We start from the raw sequence: 12,530 nt of genomic DNA, 5'->3' as shown, positions 1-12,530 counted from the left end.
AAACTCCACCCTAACCTTAATATTAAAATAGTTAAACCTAATTAAGAGAAGAGGATGGTGAATTAAAATAGGATTAATAAATTAAATTTTAGAGAAATTTAGAGAACCTCCATGTGGCAACAACCAACAAAAGAATATCCATCTAAGAGATAACTTGAGTTAAATTAGGGAGTAGATAGGGGATCAAATCTTGACTTATCAATTGACTTTAGTAATGAACACAAATTAAGGAGTAAAAAGGGGGATCAAGAGGCAACTAGGAGAAGAAATAGGAATCTTGTTGAGGTGAGGAAAATATTAGTTTTAAATTAAAATTTAAGTAAATAATTTTGGAGACCCTTGATGAGAGAGTGACACATGGGTGGGTGAATAATCAAACTATTGAATTATCAAAAATAATTAATTATGCATGACATGCCAAGTGTCACCTATGAGGACTCCTATAAAAGAAGGGGAAAGCCATAAGAGAAGGGACTTTTTGGGACCCTATTGTTGGATGGATGAGTCTATGTCAGAGTAGTGGCTACGAACTATAGTGATTTTGGTGAGGTAGAGAACTTTAAAGAGGGGAATCTTGAGCCAAGGAGTGCTCTCCTCTACCAGCTATTACATTCCTCCATTGTACAACCCCATTGCAGCTCGGGGGTCCGCGGGGAAGAAGAATACGCAAGGAGTAGGATGGGAGGTCAACTGGTGGGTCATTGCATTCAGATCGAGTACTTTGTCATTCACACTTGAAGGTGACCGACAACAAAGGAAGACAAGTAACAGAAAATCAAGTGGAATCTCGTCTTCTGGTGAACGGTACCTATGTGTTACAATATTCCTTTGTATGATTTCTTTATGGCTTTAGTTAAACATATGTAAATTTTATGATATGTTTAGTGAAAGGAATTTCAGGGATGTGTTAAATGGTGCTTAATAAATTTGAATTCCCAATGTTTTCTTCTGGTTGTATTTTATTTTGATTATATATATATATATATATATATATATATATATATATATATATATATATATATATATGACCGGTCTTTATAGTTTGTTGTAGATAGGTACATCCTTAATGGCTTTGAGAAGTGGAATTTTGACACATAGATTTTTCAATTCACCCAGAATTTCATTCTCTTTTGGGGTAGGCTGGACTGGATGAGTTAATATTTCAGGAAAGGGTGGTGGATTCACTCTAGGTATACTTTCCTCTCTTTCCTCCTCACTCTCCCTCGGTGGATATGGAGGTTGGTTGTCCGGGAGTACTCTCCCAGACCTTAGGTTGATTTCCTGAATTTCCACGACACAAGCAGGGTAGGATGTCTCTCCATTGTATGCTTTCTATGCCTGTTTGTTGTTCGGGTTCGGATTTGGCTGGGCAGGCATCTGAGGTTGTTTACATGGAGCAAGGTGTAAAAGTTGTGGTTGAGTAGGAGGTGAAGGCAATAAAGCTCAAGAATTGTTGTATGGGGGCCTCCACCCGTGGGATGGTGCATTCCAGTGAGACTATGGAGGAGTATATGGCTGGAATGGCTGGTTGTTTGGCTAGGAATGGTACTGAGTTGCAAAATACCAAGGAGAAGGTGTAGACCAGGATAGATGAGCAGGGGGGCCCAAAGAGGGAATGGATGTGTTTTGGTTAGGGTTGTAATATGCATGGGATGACCCTTGCATGCCTTGCTGGTACGGTCGAGGCCCATGAGGTCTCCTTTGATTTAAGTAGCAGAGTTGTTCATTCACCCCTTCAGTCCCTTGATACACAGATTTTAGTCCAGGTAGAGAAGGGAACTTGTTTGTGGAGTGGTTTTCTTCACAGACCGAGTATATTTCTATAATTTTCAATGGAAATTCATTTATAGGGTGCCTCCTTGTGCATCTGGGGTAGAATATGGCTAGGGCAAGGGTTTGCAGCATTTCACTCTTAAATTCTTCCAGCATATTTCCAATTTCACCTTTTATAGATGTGTTGGAAGAGGATGATTTTTCCATTAGTTGACTACCCCTACCCTTTTTCATAGCTGTCCTAGAATGGTTCTTAAAGACAATCTTGATATCTTCATAGGGTATCTGGTACATGTCCCCTCCTGATAGCAGGTTTAGTGTATCCAGAAGATCTTCCCTGACCCCCTTGAGCAGGACTAGCTTCAGTGGCTCATGATCAAGTGTGCACCTAACCCTTTTGTAGCTAAGATGTAATCTTTCCTCATAATCTTCCAAGAACTCATCATGCCCTAAGGTCATTCTAAAAATTTCCTCTTTAGTGTCTTTGGACCTACAGTAGTCCTGATACTTGTTGTTGAAAGCTTGTTGCATCTGAGCCCAGGTGGTGATGCTATCCCCAGGTAAACCCATGAACCAACACAGAGCTGCATCCTTGAGAGTGGATGGGAATAATTTCAACTTCTAATCATCAGTGGTGTAATCATAAGTTCTGCATATGACAATGAACTCAAACAAGAAAGTATCTAGATCTTCTGAGGTCAGGCCATGGAAGTGAGGAAGAGAAGAGGGGCTTATGTTTTTCATATTGGCATCCCCATTGGTTTCTCTAATGGGAAAATCACCCTCAATTCTTTCTCTATCTCCTCTGTCATTTATATTTTCATCCATTAGGTCAGTTGGAATGGGTTCTTCTTCTTCTTCCCCTGTAGGCTCTTCAAAAATATTTGGTTGTTCGCCTAAGGGTTCCTCCAATTCGCAGCCACCGAAGAACAGGGAAGTTTGGTTGTTTGAAGTGGTGGGGGTATTTGGTAGAAATTTTCCCAAGTTATCCCTATTCCTATGAGGCATGAAAGAAATGTTTTTGTTTTGTTTTGTTTTTCAAGCTCTGATACTAATTGCAGAATTGAAGTAACAAACTGAATGGAACTAACTGCTAAATGAAATCTCACTTGCGGAATGGAAAAGAAAGAAAACCAACTTACAATTACTTTTGTGGAAATGAAGCTAATAGCATAATTAAAGAGATAAGAAATGGAATAAATAAAGCAAAAATCACATCTACTCATACACCTCCCAGGAAATGACACCAAAAAGTGATGAGCACTAGTATAGTAGCAAGAATGCTACAAAACCCGAGGTTCGTACAAACTTGGAGATGACAATGTTGTATACACAAGCAGATGCAATGGGTCTACTCTTTGTCACTGTCAATCTAGTGATAAAGCACTAGGGTTTCTCAAACCAACCTTCTATTGATTTAGAAGAAGTTTGATTACCAATAAAGAAAGAGGAATTTCACCCTAATTGAAAGAATGGAAATATTGTCTACTACAGTAATGAACGACTGAAATAAATTCCTAAACACACCACTCATATAACTAATTTCTAAGAGATATTGCTTCAGAAGGCTTCTAAGATAACATGTGTGTACTCCTAACTGTCCTAGGCATGCAATTTGAATTAACCAAACATTTTTTTGCTATGCATATGAATGAACACAATATTTTTTCTTTTTGTCCTTCTTTGTGAAAATGTGAATGCTAACTCTTCTTGGTGATGTGGCAGGTGGATTAGAGATGGTGGTGAAAGGTCAGATGATGTGGGAGGCAAGAAGGGGTCTCCCCCTACCTTTCTGGATGAATTTTCCACAAATCGGCCTCAAACAGGCCACTACAGGTTGTTCTACAAGATGTCCTAATACAACCTATAGGATGTCCTAATGCTCCTACAAGATCCAGCCAAGAGAAATAGGAGTGATTTGGAAGGTGGGATAGGGCTTAGGGAAGGTGAAGGATGGAAGAATTAAAGAAAGGGAGTGGCTAAGACTTCTTTAGAGCTCAACCTAGAGTTTGTAAGATGGATGGATTTGCTCAACAACCCTGGAAAGTTGTTCTTATGGAATGATGAATTGGTTGAGGGACTTGTTGGATTTTGGTGATCATGGAGGGATGAGGTTAGGCTGGGGTTACTACCATGAGATCTTCCTGTACTATTGAAACTCTTGCAATACATACATTACTGGCATTTATCCATGAATCATATCAAATAAGGAAGATTTCCAATCAACTTAAGAAAACAAAATTTCATTATTTGGTTGCCTAGTTCATGCATGGAAATACTTGCAAAATATTGTGAAGCACCATGAGACCTAATACAAAGTTTAAGATATCAAAAATGAAAATTGAAACCTATTCTTGAAAACTGAAAATATGTTGGCCTAAGTAGTAGAAAACCCTAAGTTTCATAAGAAATCAGAATTCATTCTTTTTGGGGTTGAATAGGAGTTTTTCCTCAAACCATGGTCCCTGAAGGGAGGAGTGAGGCCAAATCCACTTGCTATCAGCCTTTTTGGTATTCCTTTACCTCTCTAAACTATTGCTGAAGCTATGCACAAATGGAAGCAAACTAATCAAATTTACCACTACTTGCAATGAAACAATGCTAAAATCAATTCAACACTTAATCTATGAAATAACCTAAACATACAAGTACAAGAAGAGGAGCCTTTTCTACTAGGTTTAGGCCCTAACCCAAGAGCTTCAACCCTCTTATTCAACTTAGTGCTGGATCAAGGAAATGCTCATTCTCATTATCACATTAGAAAAATTACATAACAATGTTTTGCCACAAAATTGAACTCGAAAATGCTTAGTGCTCTTACATAAAAAGTCTGAATCCTAATGAGGATCTAGGCCTCCTTATTTATACCACTGAAGTCTCCAACAACTTCCTTAATTCTAGGGAGGCTTGGCTCCCAAACTCAAGATGAATTGACTCTTAACTGTCACTGGCTCGGCTGCCCATGATCTCCATGACTTGGCTGCTTGCAACTCCGAGCTAGTGTGATTTGATTGAGGAATATTTGAATGATTGAGGATTTAATGAGGAGGATCTATCTGCTCTAATATCTCCTCCTTGTTTCATTCGATTTGCTATCCTTAATTAGCCACAATTTCCATGATTTTCTCTTAAAAACCTACAATCAGTGCACATTAGACCACTAGACATACATCTTACTTTTACTCATCTCATCAAGCAAAATATAATTAAAACATGTAAGGAATTATGAGAAGAGTTGATTTTAATAAGCTTGGAGGCGTATTAAGGTCAATATAGTTACCCAATGATGAGGCTCATTGTCACACCCCTATTGAAAGTATTGCTCATCCTCTGAGTAACTTAATCTATGTCCATGTCTTTCATTTCTCTGGTGGCCTCCCTGACATCCCATGCTTATGTTGTAGCTTCTTCTTCTTGTGAATAAAATCCTGCCTTGCTCTCTATCTCTTCCCACTGTTTTCTTTCTTCTTCTTCTTTTCGTCCTTCCAACATTCCTAAAAGCAGTGGTGGACTAAGTCTCAAATCAATCCAATTGAAATTGAGTCTTTGTAGAGCTTCCTTGTACATGGGTGTTCTATTTAGTCCCTCTCTCATTCTCTGAGGAGAATGGTATTCTCTGATTTTCAGGCTGTAAGGCAATGTGTTCCATCTCCTTTGGCAAGCTTGCATGTCGTTATCTCCTAGTAACCTGAACATGTCTTCGAAGTGTGTGACTACTTTCTCTTGTGTAGCAAGGTACCTAGGTGCAAGCTTAGGATCATTTGCAATCAGGCTGTGGGTGTTGATGACAGCCATTGGATTAGATTGTTCAGCTCTGATCATAAGGGGTTATGTCTCTTCTCTTGTCATTACCTTTTTCATCTTTGTAGCTCTTGCCTCCTCATGATTCATCCATGATGCTAAGGCCATCAATTGCAAGTCTCCTAGTTTTGAATTTGGGTCCCACACATTCAAATCTGTCAAGGCCAAGTTGTGTAGGTAAAACTCAGACATTTTTTCTTTATCTTCCAAGGTGCTTTGATCACAGAGATCAACGAATTGTCTATAGTCTTGGAAGTGGATAGTGTCTCTATGTGCTAAAGTATTAATTTGGAATTGTAGCCATTGTTCCTTAAGATACAAGGCATAAGACTTGGCTAGCATCCTGCACTAGATTGCCTCTAAGGATAAACTGGCCATAACTTTCAATTGTCTTTCCCTTTCTTATAATTGTCCCCTTAGCAATGCATTCTCTGCTTCTAACTGAGTTTTCGTCATTGCCTCTCTATCCCTTATGCTGCTAAATGCAGATGATGTCATCCTACCCTGACCGTAAGTGAATTTGATGACCTGAGCATCATTGGTTGGATTCATCAGAGTACCATCTTTCCCATTTGGACCAATTCTTTTATTTTATGGTTTTGTGTCTCTTTGGTGCAATTTTGGCATATTTATCATATTTTTGAAGGGTTTGCATTGTAGCATGCATCATGGTGTCTCCTCGTTAGTGAGCGACCCCTCTAGAATGTTTTTACTTGCCTCTTTCATTCTCCATTAGATGTTGGCTTGGGCTGCCCAAAACCACCAGTAGCTCTTGGCTCTTCTTTCATATCAACTTTCTCATCCTCCTTCCTATCATTTTTGGGTTGTTGTGGCATAGTTGTCTTAACTGATTCTGTATTTCTTAATGCATTACACTTTAACAATGTGTATGTAGTCACTGTGGAGGTGGTGGTAGAGTCCCCTAGAGTAGGATGTGTGCCCAAGCCCAGGGCCAAGAAGTTGTCATTATCTTCCATTCTTCTAACCCTGCTGAATCTCATGAAGAAATTTTCCAACTCAAGACCCTCACCACCAATGACCATCAACCTTATTTTGACTCTGAAATCCTGGAGTCGATTTCCCATTCGGTTCTCGACCCTAGTTCTACTAGGGGAAGACAAAGCTAGTACATGAACTCCATCACCCTCCATTAGCAGGCGAAAACCCTTCTGGGTAGGGTCTTGAAAGAGAAGCATGAGGAGCTCAATAACATCATCTCTTCCTTAAATGAAATTAATAGGGTGGAGTGATATCAACTTTCTTGCTTGATAAGTCTGGATGCCTCACAAGAACACCCGGAAAGCCACATTCAATGTGAACTTAAGCCTCTGGCTCCTATAGGTACTAGTGCCTAGGATCTAGGTCAAGTGACCTCTTCAGACTCTTGATATCATGTTACAAATTTTAGCAGTTGTTTTCCTTCTATATGTAGTACAATACATGGTAGTTTTGGTTGTTATCAACAGTTGTTTATTTTTTATTGAATTGAGTTTCAACTAATGGTCAATAGATCTAATTTTCCTCGAGGCAGATTGATACCAAATATTATAAACAGTGGATGAACTATGATAATTTTGATGATGTACTTTGAAATTTTTGAGGTGATGCAAATTTGATTCACAAAAAAATGCACTAAGTTTTAATTTTCCTATTTAATTGATTTATAAAGTAAGATGAAATTCAAACATTATAGAACTAACGCAACCATCTAAATTAAATGATGATAAGCATCAATCCATGATCAACATCATTCAGGAAACATATCAAGTTTCTAATATTAGAACAACCATAAAAATTAAATAAATTATTGCCACTACTAGCGCTCTCTAGCCAAGTATGATAGAGATGTTGTAATGTGATGTTTAACATTTTGACTAAGTCAAATTTAGATAAAAATAAAAATAAAATAAAAAATGATATAATGTAAACATTTTAATTTGGTGAAAATAGAAATAGAAATAATAAATAAAAATAATCCAAAAAAAGACTTATAAAAATAAAAATGACCCATAGTATTAAGAACCCATGGCCTTGACCGATGGTATTCATGTGGAATATAGTCTATTTAAAGGGGAAATTAAACCAGAATAGATCCATATTAACTCCAGATCAAGTCTCTTGATAGGCAAACCATGGGCCAATACCATGATTTATCAATACCACATGCCCAAAAAATATATCATTTCACTTGGAAGTTGTTTATATGAGAGATTTGTGAAACTCCTATTTCAAAATAGAAACTCCTATTTCAAAATAGACACAACTATCGGAGTAATCAATCACCATCTCTATAAAAAAAAATCCAACTTATACTTGGCAAGCATCCCACACATCAATATTATGTTGGTGCTTCCAAAAATTGCTTAATAAACTCAATCATGAATTAAATTGTAGTAAAAATACACATCTCCAAGTTTTCCTTTACTATAGATGATCATACCCAACACATTAACCCTACTTTCTATGTATTAATTTGGAATTGTAAAATCATTTAAATATATTTTTCATGATATTGATTTGTTATAATGTTTTCATTATAAATTAAAATTTATATAACCCATGAGATGTAGATCAATTGGTTTGTATGGAGTTTGAGATACTAGTTGAAATTTCATGAAAAAAGTTGATGAGAGCCACTTTGGATAAATAAAATTATGCTATCAACATATAAAAAATTATCCTTCTAATTTGTTTGTTAAATTTTTTTAAATTTAATCATTTCTATTTTATATAATTTAAAAAAACGATATTTTTTCCTTACATTTTATTTATATATTTTAAATTTTTCCCACAATAAAATGATTAAAAAATGAAATTTTAATACATCATTAAAAAAAATTAAAATTTTATCTAATATTTTATATTAACAAATAAGTAAATATATATGAAAATTAGTACAATGATTTATTTCACCAACTTTTAATTATTTAAAAGCACTTATATGATTTTAATCTTAATTAAAATATTTTAAAAACTCTTCAGAACATTAACATTCTGTCCCTAATTTTATATTAAAAAACCCATGTTGCTCTTAAAACACAAAACACGTAACTAAATTCGATACGTAAAGCTGAGCGTACATAATAATTAGCAGTTCCGATAACACGGTGATATCCTCAGCCATAATTATTGATGTGGACAGGCACATGAGGTGTGTCTAAGAAACTCTGTAAGTTATTTATTGAGCAAATGAATTAATTGATTGTCTTTTCATCTTCCTTAATTTATTGTATTTTCATTTAATTATATATATAATAATAAAAAAATAAACTAATCATTAAAATCGAATCATTAATTCATTATCTTTCCATCTATATATATTGCATGAAAATAAAATAAGTGAACCATTATTCATTATCTTTTCATCATATACATTACAGGAAAATAAAGTAAGCCAACCATTAATTCATTTTCTTTCCATCATATACATTGATGAGAATAAAATCATATTCGAGAAAAACAGAAAGAAAGTAATCATTAACATTTTTGCATTATGCTTACTATTTATATCGTTTTTGAATCCTAACATTAATAGCATTTAAAAAATGCTCTTTCCTTGGGATTGAATCTGACCCGCTCTATAAAATATAAAATATGATGTACAATTTGACACGCATTAAAATAAAATAAGAACATTGCGCGAAAGCACTCACTATTTCCCTTATATGTCAGGGTGTAATAACTTTGTTATATAAGTGGAAATAGAATTAAATGCAAAGCACCCATTATTCCGTTTGCATATCAGCGTGCAATAACTTTACTATAAAAATAGAAATAAAATTCTCCTTTGAAATTCACCTCTAGCCATCTCCTTCACTTTTGATAACCAAAAACAAAAGAATGTCGACCAATAACATCGGTTCAACTTTATGTGGAAGAGGGTTGGAATTTCAGAACCATCGTACGCATTAAATTGGGTTAGACGAGCTCGGCGCGCAGTAGAGAATATGATGTACAACTTGACACGCATTAAAATAAAATAGGAACATCGCGAGACAGTTTCGTACGTTCAACTTTGAATGTGCCATTCACCTCCATCTTTATCGCTACCTTCTTTCACTTTATCGATAACCAAAGCAAAAGAATGTCGAACTTCCATGTGCGTATCAACATCGGTTCAACTTTATATGGAAGAGGGTTGGAATTTGAGAAGCATGGTACTCATTAAATTGGATTATACGACCTCGGCGCGCAGTACAGAATATGGTCTATAACTTGACACGCATTAAAATAAAATAACAAATAGAGGATAGGAACATAGCGGGCAGGGTTGAAATTTGAATAAGGTATTTTGGTCTTTAATTATTATTATTATTATTTTTTTCATAATTTTTATTATGATATGTTTTTAAATTTTAAAAACATATTTTTATGATTTATATTTATTTAAAAATTTTATTGATATTGTGGAACAGTTTTATTAAAGTGAGCATTAATTTCTCACAGATAAGTTTTATTAGCGCTGACATTAATACTTTGTTAAAGGAAAAGTTCCAACACCTTTTGGCAAATTAGCAATTGCTCTCCTCGATTTCCAACACCTTCCAAATTATATATTTTTGCATCCCAGAGAAACTTGGGTGCAATATCTGCCAATTTTGAGATTATGGTTGAGTCATCTCGGATGATGAAAAATCCCAGTGGGCGAAGAATGTGATCCACCTCTAGTATAATGTCTTCTATTTGGCAACCTCTACCATCACCTTTGTAGTATGAAAACAATCAGAATGCATGAACCAAATCATATGTACGTGGATAAGTAGAAAATGAATTACACCAATCATGAAAAGATCCAATCAAGCCTCTGTCATCAATAGCACGTAAAGTATTCCTTGAGCTTGGAGGAATTATATTCATCACCCAAACTGGTTTTGTGCTTAAAGCAACAACAAATCCGCCATAGAAAGAGATCATATCCATTACATTTCGAATATCATATTTACTGGCATTTATAAATGTCCAATATTTAATATTTATTGACTTGCTGCTGCCAAAATGTTGTATCTGCACAAAAGATTTCAGCAGTGATCCCCATTTTTTCATGTCATTTAGGGAAGATTGATAAACACTTTGAAAATGGAGGATGTTGTCGAATGTTCTCTGCTTCTCGACTTAAAGTTAGAAAATTTTGTAATGGTTTCTTCCATGATTGTTCTGGATATCACATAAAACCGAGTTCTTGTATTTTTCTTTCTCTAGTTGGCATGCCTGATCTTCTGCCTTGAACCAAATTGCTATTTGAACTTGACGAGAAATAAGATTCCCACATGTTGAAGTTGTCAGACATCAACTTTTCCCATTGATGGGGATAATCTTTATCCTTAATGTAAGCAGGAGGTGCAGAATAAAAAAAGTAACCACTAGTTCTCAAAAGGTGATCCAATTCTTTCCGCAAAACACCATCATTTTCATGCCAATCGGCACGATAATGTGAACAATGGACCATTTCAAATGAATTTCTTGGATAAGCTAGTTGTGTTGTACCAAGAACTGCAATCATGACACCAATTCCTCGTTCAAGAGAAAATTGAATCTGATTCTCATGCCCATCCCTTGGAGCAAATGACATTGTCTGTATACCCAGTGGAAGTAGATAAGCTGAAAAACTTGCAAAACCACAACCAACATCAAGAACTTGCACCACTTTTGTAGCTCGTAAATCCCTTGTTCCATTAGTTATCATGTTTCCCAACCTTTGGATGTACTTTGAAGCTCCATGCTTGAAATGAGTACCACCACTAGGGAACCACCATAGTTTACCCTGCTTATGAACCAAATTTTCCCACCTTTGACTTTTTGTTAGATGTGAGTGGTTCATATTACTCAAGGGGGCTTCACTCAATGAACCTCCAACATATCACATGCGTTCGATACATACTAAGCAATACCCCTAATTTGACTACATATTGGAAAATACCTCTAAACTTCACATAATTTAACCCCCTACCAATATAAACCCAATACACCTTCCTAATTTAAAAAACCACTATTTTCACTAGATATTGTAGGTATCCATTTTTTCATTAGCTTTTTTTATACCCCTTTATATTTTTTCATAAACTTTGAGCTCCATTTTTTATACCTACCAATATAAAAACTCTTTATCCCCTAATATACGTGCAATATATTATGTCATTTTTTCCTCAATATATGAACCCACATGGTATGGTATTGCTCCCCCAATGAAGCCCCCAGGATATTACTTCACCACACATAATCTTTATTGATTGGCCATATTACTTTGCCACATATAATCTTTACTGATTGGCCATTTTATTGGGATCTTGTATTCTTTGGGAGGAGGTATTAAACAAAAGGTCATTCCTCAAGTGGAGAGGACAAATTTCTTTCGAAATTCAGTCTTCGAGAATAATTCAAAATTTTCATTGTGTTGATGTACTTTAAATCATAACAAGGAACATACTCAGTATAATTCAATGGGAAAACATTCATTCTTTCTATAGGTATCATTAGCACATCAACTCTAAAATTGAGAACCACCTTGTTACTTAACCACTGCATCCTAGTTGAGATCAACGATGCTTGAGTATAGATCACATGCATGGTGCCAAATAATGTTCGAACAAAAAAATAACTATCATCAATGTGAAAGTGAGCACGACCACCTTCCCTTATTGCACATCTAACCCGGAGGAAAGTGAAAAGCCCATATTTAGATGCAAACATTAACAAAGGTGAAACATGTCAACTAGCAACGTATAAACCCATCTTTTCATTGTTTTGCACCTTATCACACATCAATATCTCCACCAATTTCAGTTGAAGGCAGTTGAATTAGTTAAATGATCCAGGTGGATCTCCAGACACCAGTGGCATGAAAAAGGCTCAAAATTCAAAGTGGCAGAAATTCGATTAACTTGACATCAGATCGAAGTGCTCGTTGCCCTGATTCCAATGGCGTGAACTGTAGGAGCCTGATTCCTATTATTAGAGCC

The 12,530-nt window shown here is 35.7% G+C and overlaps 1 pseudogene; it reads right to left on the bottom strand.

Annotated features, from left to right (window-relative positions):
* Positions 1–10,053: 10,053 nt before the first annotated feature.
* LOC149214097 (putative methyltransferase PMT6 pseudogene) lies at positions 10,054–12,027 on the bottom strand (annotated as a pseudogene).
* Positions 12,028–12,530: the final 503 nt, after the last annotated feature.

This window comes from Pinus tabuliformis, chromosome 1_1 (genome assembly GCF_031772625.1).
Source record: "Pinus tabuliformis cultivar Carrire ecotype Pingquan chromosome 1_1, CPIR1, whole genome shotgun sequence".
NCBI classification, from domain to species: Eukaryota; Viridiplantae; Streptophyta; class Pinopsida; order Pinales; family Pinaceae; genus Pinus; species Pinus tabuliformis.
The sequence above is the reverse complement of the archived record's forward strand: the minus strand, read 5'-3'. Positions and strand labels throughout refer to the sequence as shown.